This window comes from Tupaia chinensis, unplaced genomic scaffold, assembly GCF_000334495.1.
Source record: "Tupaia chinensis unplaced genomic scaffold, TupChi_1.0 Scaffold000138_1, whole genome shotgun sequence".
Lineage (NCBI taxonomy): Eukaryota > Metazoa > Chordata > Mammalia > Scandentia > Tupaiidae > Tupaia > Tupaia belangeri.
The window spans coordinates 833,935-843,965 of record NW_006159608.1 but is presented as its reverse complement, the minus strand read 5'-3'; the positions used below and the strand labels follow the sequence as shown (position 1 = coordinate 843,965).

General features: G+C 38.4%; 1 pseudogene; it reads left to right on the top strand.

Annotated features, from left to right (window-relative positions):
* The first annotated feature begins 9,219 nt into the window (after window positions 1–9,219).
* Window positions 9,220–10,031, top strand: part of LOC102468259 (KATNB1-like protein 1) — a 2,356-nt pseudogene continuing 1,544 nt past the window's right edge.

The following is a 10,031-nucleotide window of genomic DNA, read 5'->3' as shown; positions in this document are numbered from 1 at the left end:
AGGGATACTTTTTAACTCTCTTATATGTTCGTTTGTGTTGTACTTATGTATGTTGTATGTCATGTTTATACGACAAAGTCCGTAAGGAATTCTATTAAATTTGACATGTAAAGAAAGAGCGCTCATAGCATTTAATTCAAATGCTTTCAAGTTCACATGACTTAAGTAAATAAGCCTACAAATTTAAAAATAAAGATTAAAGATGTCTTCATAATTGTCAGCCTAGGTTTTAAAAATCAAACTACAAAATTGTTTTGGTTTTATTGATTTAGTAGAAATAGATTTCAGACTTAACAGCAAATTAAGGTAAATATCTAATATTCATATGATACACATATTCAACATGTTAAAAAAGGTAATAGAGAAATAAATAACTGACTTTCTGGTACCTTTTGGTATTTAGATGGCCCAGGTATAGGTTTTTAAGATAAATCTGATTATTATAAATTTAATGTTATAAAATTTTCAGCTAATTTTACATCTTAAATGGAATTAATGCTATATTAATTACTATTGATTAATATAAACTGTAAAGCTTTTCACTTGGTTTCTGACTCCTAGGGTTATTTTGTCCTATAGAAAACTTTTTTTTTTTTTTTTAATAGATGACAAGCCAAATTGCTTACTTATAAAAAAAGTCAAGGTTAAGAGTGTTGGCAGGTGGAATGATAGTTAAGATACTGGGCTCCAAAATGGCTGTTAAAACGCTCCCACATGGCTGGCTATAGTTAGAATCCCAGACCTGGCAGCCTCCTTTCTTTCTCTCTCTGGTTGAATTATTTACATAATTCTGAAAAAAAAAATTAAGGTTACAAAAGGGTAAAAATTAACATTAATATATGTTATTCTACATACAAAGTTACAAAACAAAAAATCTCATTTGAATAAAAATCTACAAGGAAGGCATAAAAATATTCTTTTTAACATTTTTTTTTTGAGGGACTGTCTAAATAAAGGGTTATTAAGGTTATATTAAAGTATATTCTGGGGACCAGCAGTTAGTGTAATGGCTATGTCGCTAGACTCCCATGTAGTCGACCATGGTTCACGTCCTGGACCCAGTGACTTAAAACTCACGCTGGGCGCATGTGTGTTGGTGCCCAAGATCCAGAGAGGAGAATGGAGGAGAAGGGATTGTGGCGTGGCCATCCCCCCTGGGGGGTGATTTCTCACTTTCTGTCTCTCTGTCTCTCTCTGTCTGTCTGGTGAGCACATGTGCCCTGTAGCAAAAATCTCTCTCTCAAAAAAAAGTATATTTTGTAAAATTCTTAGAGGGCGATTTAAAAGCCAAAAACTGTTTCAGCCCATCTTACCTAAAAGGCTTTCTTAGTATGGGATGGATAGAGGTCACACAAATGGCTGACACCTTGATTAAATAACATGCCATTGTGACCTGGGCCCACCTGTGGGAATAGGATGAAACAGTTCTGTGGTCTTGCTTGACAGTAAATGGAAGGCTGTGGTCAGAGTTAGTTAAAGCATCTCTTATTTATTTTCTAAGGGGAGGTTCCCAAAAGCCTATTCAGAAGTCAGTCTAACCCAAAGTAAAAAACAGTGAAAAAAAATTTTTTTGTTGAGACCAGCAGTTGGCATAATGGCTATGTCACTGAACTCCCATGTAGTTGGCTGTGGTTCAAGTCCCAGACCAGACCCGGTGGCTTAAATTCACACCAGGTGTGTGTGCCTGCGTTGCCCAAGATCCTGAGAGGAAAATGGAGAAAAAGGGATTGTGGTGTGGCCATTTCCCCCCTGGGTGGAGGGTGATTTCTCGCTTTCTGTTTGTCTGTTCCTGCCTTTTTGGTGAGCGCATGTGCTCTACAGCAAAAACCTCTCACCAAAAAGAAAAGAAATTTTTTTTCTTGTTTTTGTTTGTAAAAAAAATTACTGTAAAGTATTTGTGCTAAGGCCAGATGACTAAAACAAATACATTTTTAATTAGAAAAAAGGGACAAATACTAAATCAAGATATATTAGGTTAAAATTTGAGGTGAGAGGAAAAAAATAGAGACAAAAAGTAAATTTCATTAAAAAAATTTATGATTGAGTTTTACATAATAAGTTGGCTAAAATAAAAAAAAGCACTATATATATGTTTTCCTAGGAAAAAAAATAAAAGTTATTTTGTGTCCTGTACTTAAAAATCAAGCTTTTGGTACTAAACTCTCAGTAAACTGCAAACATTCTGCAGAAGACTTCTACGACTTAGTAACTTGCTTAAGAAATAAGAAACATTTTTATGCTTAATGTTTGTATTTAGTGAAATTTAATTACAAACAGAGCTTTAAAGGACTTTTAAATTGTGTAACTTTTTTTAATTGTCAACTTAGTTAAATATACTCTGTAACTTATAATCCTTTTGTATCCCAATACTGTATTGAATTTTCTGACATGTTCTTAATATAGTATTTTTTTCAAACTTTTTTTTTTAGACCTAAACGTTCATTTTTTTTTTTTTCAGTAGATTCCCTGGAAAACCTCAAAAAGATGCATTTTATTTTTATAAAAGCTAATCTGGCATATCAGTTTATGTAAGGATCATTGTCAACTGTATTTATTTTTTTTATGTATTATTGGTACTAATATGTTCAAATCATGAATTTATGGGATTAATGCTCTTGAAATGACACTCAGTTATAAGTTTATCTTAAATTGCTGTGTATGATAGAAAAAAATGTTTTCTCATTTACTTCTATTATACTGAACTGCTGTCAAGTTATTTATACATATTTTTCATTTTTGCCATTCATACTTCTGAAAATTGCTTCCCTTTGAGGCTTGGATTTTCCTTCTCCCAGAGACAAGTGGCTATTGAGTCAAATATGTCCATCCCCCAGGATCCACTGCCTGTAACAATGGGACCTGATGTCCTTCCCCCAGGACTCCACTGTCTATAATAATGGGACCTGACTGCTAGGAATGAGCCTTCCTAGCACTCTGTGACCTGACTACTAGGAATGAGCCTCCCTAGCACCATGGGACCTCACTCCTAGGGATGAGCCTCCCTTGCACCATGGGACCTGACTACCAGGAATAAGCCTCCCTAGCACCATGGGACCTGACTCCTAGGGACGAGCCTCCCTAGCACTGTGGGATCTGATTACTAGGAATGAGCCTCCCTAGTACCGTGGGATCTGACTATTAGGGATGGAGTCTTCCTAACAACATGGGACCTGTCAATTTTGTGACCTACACATGCATTCAGAGGAATGATTTTTGGACAACAGGGGGTACTGTGGACAGAAGTCTGACTGCTTTTTCTTATTTTTCCAAAGTCCTTTCAAGAGAGCCTAGAAAGAGTCATGCCCACAAACATTAACAGACCATTCCCCGCCCCCCCCATTTAATAGGGTTCTTCCTAAATCCTGTCCCTGACATAGTATCTTTCAGATGTATAGTCAACTGATTACAGTATATTATTTTGCTAACTTTCCCATGGCACAGGACTTCCCTTTCCTTGAGATGTAGATTAAGCATTTAGAAAAAAATCTCTTCCCAGGACACAGATCTTTCCTTCCACTCACTAGCCTAGGAATTGTAGAACCCACCTATAACCTACAAGCCCCCGCTTCCACATGTTTCACCTTTTTGGGCCAGACCAAGGAAAATCTCTTCACTAAATTTTGTCTTCAATCTTGGAAACAAATAAAAGGAACCCCTGACTGTGATCACCCCAAGAAAGGCATGTATGCCTCTTCTCTGGACCTAGGTCACTCATGTTTGGTTCGGAAATAAACTGCATTAATTATTAATTATTAATTTTTACAGTTGGTTATTTATCTATCGATATAAGTAAAGAATGTCACTTCCTGACAGGTCCCAAAACTTTCAAGTACAGGTACTTAAAGGCACTGTCAGAGGATGGATTCCTGACTTGGCTCAGTAACCTTAGGAGGCTTCTTAAAGAGTCTAATCTGAAGTTCCTTGCTGGGGTCCAGCCTCGGCGGGGGTGGGTTGACTCGTCGGAGGTGGTGCAGGTGAACAGAAACAAAATTAGACTAAGACCTCAATGCTTCTTAGCATGTTCTTAGCCGGTCACAGCCAGAGTTAGCTCCAGGCTGCTGCACTAGCAGCTGTCAAATGCATGTATTTATTGAGGGATGTCTTACAGAAGTAGGAGGGGTGAGGGGGAAATAAAAGATTTACTTTACGAAACATAATTCAAGGCACAGGAACAATAATCATAAAACATGATATCTGTCTTGTATGATTAGTTATAATCAATTACAGTTCTCAGGTTGATGGAATCTATTTGTCTGGTGCATTTTCTTCTTAAATCTTGATTGCTGGACAGAGCCTTTTCGGGTGAGAGGGTCTTGTAGCTCAGGAGACAACACAGGGTGTTTTATTAGCAGTTTTCCATAGTTAGCGGCACACAGGGGAGAAACTGCTTGTAATTAGGTACTATTCGTTTCTTGCCTCGGACCAGATAAGAACTTTCAGCTAAGATAGTTACTCTTCTTCCTGAAGCCTTCAGGTTTGTTTATCCTGTCTCTATTAGCCAGATCTGTCCTTCCTCTATTAACCCACAGGTCCCTGTATTTGCTGAATTCTTTGTCTGTTAATCAGTGAATTCTTGTGCTAATTTGGCCTAATACAAGTTAACTTTGGCGTGTAGCTTTAACAAGGTGTATTTAAGTAAAACTAGCCTTAAACTAACTTAGTCTACATATGTTAATTTGGCTTATACTAACTCAACTTAACATATGTTAATTTTAGTTTAAAACAGGCAGGTGGGGGAGTCTGTCTTAGGTTCCCTGGCCCTTTACCCTTGCAAGGTACTGTAATAACAGTAAAACTCATGGCAGAGAAATTAACTACAGGCCAGTAAAACGACACAAGGAGGGTTAGTAAACCACCAGCCTTGTCTTGCAGTTTTTTTTTCCAGCCCAGGCCTTGCCTTTAGACATCAGAGACAGCCTCTTTACCAGCTTGTGTTGTCTGCATGGCCCCGTCAGTTCCTTATAAAAGGTTCCAGCAAAGCCAACTAAATTGATTAGTATTCTTATTGGACTTTGTGCAAATAACAGATCAAATTAAAGCTAAACTTTTTTTTTTCCAGATAAGTTAGTTTTACTATGCTTTTCTTTGGTAAAAATGGAAAATGGAAAGAAGAAAAATGTTTCTCACAAAAACTATAGTGCACTTATTACTAGATTTTAGCTCCGTACATATTTGTTTTTGAGTTTTTAAGTATCTACCTACTGTTGGACACAATCCTTTATTTCCTGGCTTTAAGTCTTAAGCAAGTTTTTTCACATTTTTAAATTTTGATTCATTAAAGCTAAAACTGCTTTTATTGAAAATTTACATGCTGAGGATGATCAATTAGATAGACTCCCCAAATCACTGGTGTATAATAAGTGTGAATGGAAACAGCAGGCCAGGAAATTCTATCAGTTCACCTCAGCCTTTTATTTTCACTGTATTTCATTGGCAAAATTTGTCTTAGACCATAAATAGTTTTGAATTATGTCTTGGCTTATTAAAGAAGAGTTTGCAGGATGACAACATTTCTTGTTACACTTACAAATTTTAGGTAAAAAAAGTACTAAGCTACCTGGCTACTGATAAAAATAGGCTAGTGATGAGGTAAATAACCAACTCTGCAAAAATAATAATGCAGTTTTATCTCTAAGTAAAATATGGGTGACCTGGGCCCAGAGAGAAGGCAAAACATGCCTTTCTTGGGGTGATAAGGTACAGGGGTTCCTTTTATTTGGTTTTGAGGGCAAGAGACTAAGTTTGAAATCTATTGAAGAGTGAAACAATTTTCTATTAGTCTAGCCCAAAAAGACAGGACAAATGGAATGGGAGGAGGGCTTGTAAATTATAGGTGGGTTTTATAGTTTTTAAGTTGGTGATTAAAAAAAGAAGGTTGCTGGGAACCAGCAGTTAGTGTAATGGCTATGTCACTGGACTCCCACGTAGTCGACTGCGGTTCACATCCCGGACCCGGTGGCTTAAAACTCATGCTGGGCACGTGTGCGTGCGTGCCCAAGATCCCGAGAGGAGAATGGAAGAGAAGGGATTGAGGCATGACCATCCCCCCTGGGGGGGTGATTTCTCACTTTCCATCTCTATGTCTCTCTTTGTCTGGCGAGCGCACGCGCCCTATAGAGAAAATCTCTCCAAAAAAAAAGGAAGATTGCTGAAATCAGAAAAGAATGTACTTTAACAGAGATGAGGAGACTTAATATTTATATCACAAAGATACTACTGCAGGGATGGGGGGTAGGAAGACTCCTGTCAAAATGATCTGTTAATGTTTGTGGGCATGAGTCTCTCCAGGCCCCCTGGAAAGGATTTTGAAAAATAGGAAAATGTAGTCAGACTTCTGTCCTCATCAGCAACTTTGCTGTCTTATTTTATATTGTAATTAAATGTGCTTTCAGATTTGAAAATATAACAACAGAAGCTGGTACTAGCATAATAGTATTGAAAAACTAAAGAGAAAATTCTGAGTATTGTGAAATAAATGTATGCTATTTCCTCCAATCCTGACCTCTGAAACTATATCCTCATTCAGCAAGAAGCAGCCAGATTGGTCATTGTCCATTTTCCCTCAGGATTGAGAGGTTTTTCTAAGAATAGGGGAGACTGAAACCGAGCAAGAACCCTCTAATGTATTTTCTAGGGTTCCTGAAATATAAAGTCCATTTATGTTGCAATGGCCCAGGGTGAGGAATAAGTCTTCAGACTTTGGTTATGATGATGACAAACATGGACCATGAATGAGGGCCATTTGACCTCTAAAACTCTCACTTACAGGAAAGAGAAGGTTTTCATTTCAATATGTAAGATGTTTGTAGGCTGGAAACTGCTGGTTGTGAGCTCAAAGACTCCAGGCTGAATGGCTCCAGAAACCTGAAGAGAAATTTGATTAAAGCTTCACCAATCAAGAATGCCCACGAGATGAACATGCCCTCTTGAACCAATCACTGAACTGATCATGTGCCTGGGACCTCTGCCCCTAATTTTGCCCTTAAAAACACGTGTGGGGGAACATCTCAGGGAGACCGGGTCTTTTCAGCATGAGCTGCCTGCTCTCCTTGCTTTGCGCTTTGCAATAAAGCTGTACTTTCCTTCATCACACCATGTGCCTAGGGTTTGGTTTCATAGCGCTTGGGCGAGCAAACCTGATTTGAGCTCAGTAACAGAACTAGCATACGTTGGTACTGGCAGCTAGCCCGTGCAGCGGTGATGTTTTCTGCTGGTGTTTAGGTCTGAGACCAGGGGAGGACTCAGCTAGGTCCGTCTCACAGTTTGAAATCTGAGATTGAGGGAGGACTCAACTCCGTTCTCGGGGAGAAAAGTCCATTCTGACTGCTCAGAATGACCGAGTGATAGTTCTGAGTAGTGTCTGTGGAGGTCCTGGTTTTGTGGGTCATCCAGGCATGTTTAGCTTCCTTATCGTGGTTTTGCAGCTGTAGCGTGCTGCCTGTATGTCTTGCGATCAGTTAGGGTAATGCTGTTACATGTCATAAGTCACAAAATGGTGGTGCTTTACAAAATGGCTTTACTTATAAACAATGCAGTTCTATCTAAGGTATAACAATGTGTGAGTGCTTCTCTAGACTTGGGAAGTTTTCTATTCCCATGGAATAGATTTTCCGTGCCCTTATTAGTTCCTTCACCTTCTAGGAAACCAATTATTCAGATGTTTGGACATTTAAAGGAGTCTAATGCTTCTCATATATTATCTTCATTTTTTTTGTTATTTTTCTCTATCTGTTTTTTTTTTTTCTAGGTCAGAGGTTTTATCTTCTACAAGTTTTAATACTTTTTTTAATACTTGACTTTTAATACTCTTTAGAGAGTTTTTGATTTCCTGTATTACAGACTTTATCCCTAATAGCTCCATCTGATTCTTTCTTAGACTGTCCATTTCTTCTTTCATATCATAGAGTGACTTCCTAATCTCCTGTAGCTCATTGTCTCTTTTCTGTTTCAACTAATAGAGCTTTGTCACCATGAATATTCTAAATTCTTTCTCTAACATTTTGGTAACATCTGTTTTTTCAAGAGAGGGAGGGGAGTTATTGTGTTCTTTTGGTGAAGACATATTTCCTGGTCTATTTAGACCTGAGGCTCTTCTACTTCTAGCCATGGGGAGATGTATTCACTTTTGGACACCGTTTTGGAGAATGTTTCTTTGACTGGAAACAAGAATATTTCCCTTTTACTGTGAACAGCTGTGTACAGAAGTCTTTCTTCGGCTGTGTTTTGCAATGTGGTCTGCATAGGAGGAGTCTTCTACTCAGGAGTTTGAAGAGCAGTCTTTCCTTTTGCAGCTGGTTAAGTAAAAGGGAGGCTCCCAGGGAGCCTTATCATACCAGGATATTTGAAAACTGTGATTCTAGACCTGTCTGGCCCTTTATGGTGTGTGGAGGATAAGCAGGAGATGACAATATAAGATGGATGAGAAAAGAGTTTGAGAGAGAATAAAGAGAATAAAGACCTCCCCCCCAGGGGTCTGGAGATGGAAATGGGCTCTGCTGGAGAAATGGGGGCAGTCTGGTGGGATAAGAAGTGGGAAATTAACAAAAGAAAGAAGAGGAGAAGGAAATAAAAAGTCTTCCTTGCTGACAGAGAGAGAGAGGGTTGGAGAAGCTAGAGCTGGAGCTGATGGGGGGGGGGAGGATGCCTCAGTGTCCCTTAGGCCACGGGTCTGGAGATGGAAATCTGTTTTTCTGTTTTTTAAATAGATACCCAAGAGTGGAAGTTCTATTTGTAGACTTTTGAAGAACTTATCTATTTTCCACAGTGGTTATACTAATTTGCATTCCCACCAACAGTGTAGGAAGATTTCCTTTTAACGTTCTTTGTTTTTTCAATCTTAACCATTCTGAATGGAGTTAAGCAGTAGCTCATTGTGGTTTTGATTTGCATTTCCCTTACGGTAAGATGTTGAGCTTTTTTTTTTTTTTTTCATGTATTTCCTGGCCATTCTTTTGCCTTCCTTGGAGAGTTGTCTGTTCACCTCATTTGCCAATCTTTAAATTGGATTGTGTTTTCTTCCTTTTTTTTTTTGGTCTGCGTAAGCTGTTTGAGTTTCCTGTATATTGTGGTTATTAGTCCCTTATCTGAAGCACAGTTTGCAAATATATTCTCCCACTCTGAGAGTTGTCTCTTCAGTCTAATTGTTTCTTTTGCATACAGCAGATTTTTAGTTTAATGTAGTCCCATTTGTCTTTTTGGGGATTATTGCCTGTGCTCTGGGGGTCTTATTTAAGAAGACTTTATCGAGGAGCCACATTTGAATGGCCCTAGTGGGGTGGGGCAGGAGGGGAGGGACACCCTTGGCTGCTGGGGAGGTTTGTCAGCACCAGTGCTGGGCTGATGCTCTAAGGTACCCTGAGGCCTGGCGTTTAAGAGATTATGGCCTCTGAAACCCACAGTGCTAAAAAGTGGAACTTCTGTAATAGCATTGAGGATCATCCCACTGGTCTTCCCCAAAAAATGACCTCTAATTTCACTAAGGAGAACATGAAGGAGGTTAAGAAATCGCCAAAACAGTGGGCTGATTACATAAATAGAACAGTTGGACAAGTTGTGAAAACCCCAGATAAACTATGTAAGGTGATCTATTGCAGAAAGTTCATAATCCTTTTCCAAATCCTTATTACAGAAAAAGAAACCCAGTCCCCTAGAAGTGGGGGCCGTGACATGGCAAGTAAAGAAAATGAACTGGCTTGTGCAGGCCACTTGCCTGAAAAATTACACCATGATAGTCGAACATATTTAGTTAACTCCAGTGATTCTGGTTCTTCACAGACAGAAAGTTCATCAAAATAGAGTGTTTTTTTCCTTAGGTTTCCAGGACCATGAAACAGTGGTCCAAGTTTTGTTTGGCGGGAATTTGAGATTGAATGTAGCTTTAACTTTCTTTTTTTTTTTTTTATGATGAAATAAAAACAATCTTTTATTTATCTGAGTTAAGCTCAGGTTGTCTTATCTCCCAACTGGTTTTTTTTTTCCTGTTTCTTTTTTTTTTTTTTTAATTTTTATTTTCTACCTTAATTCACTATACA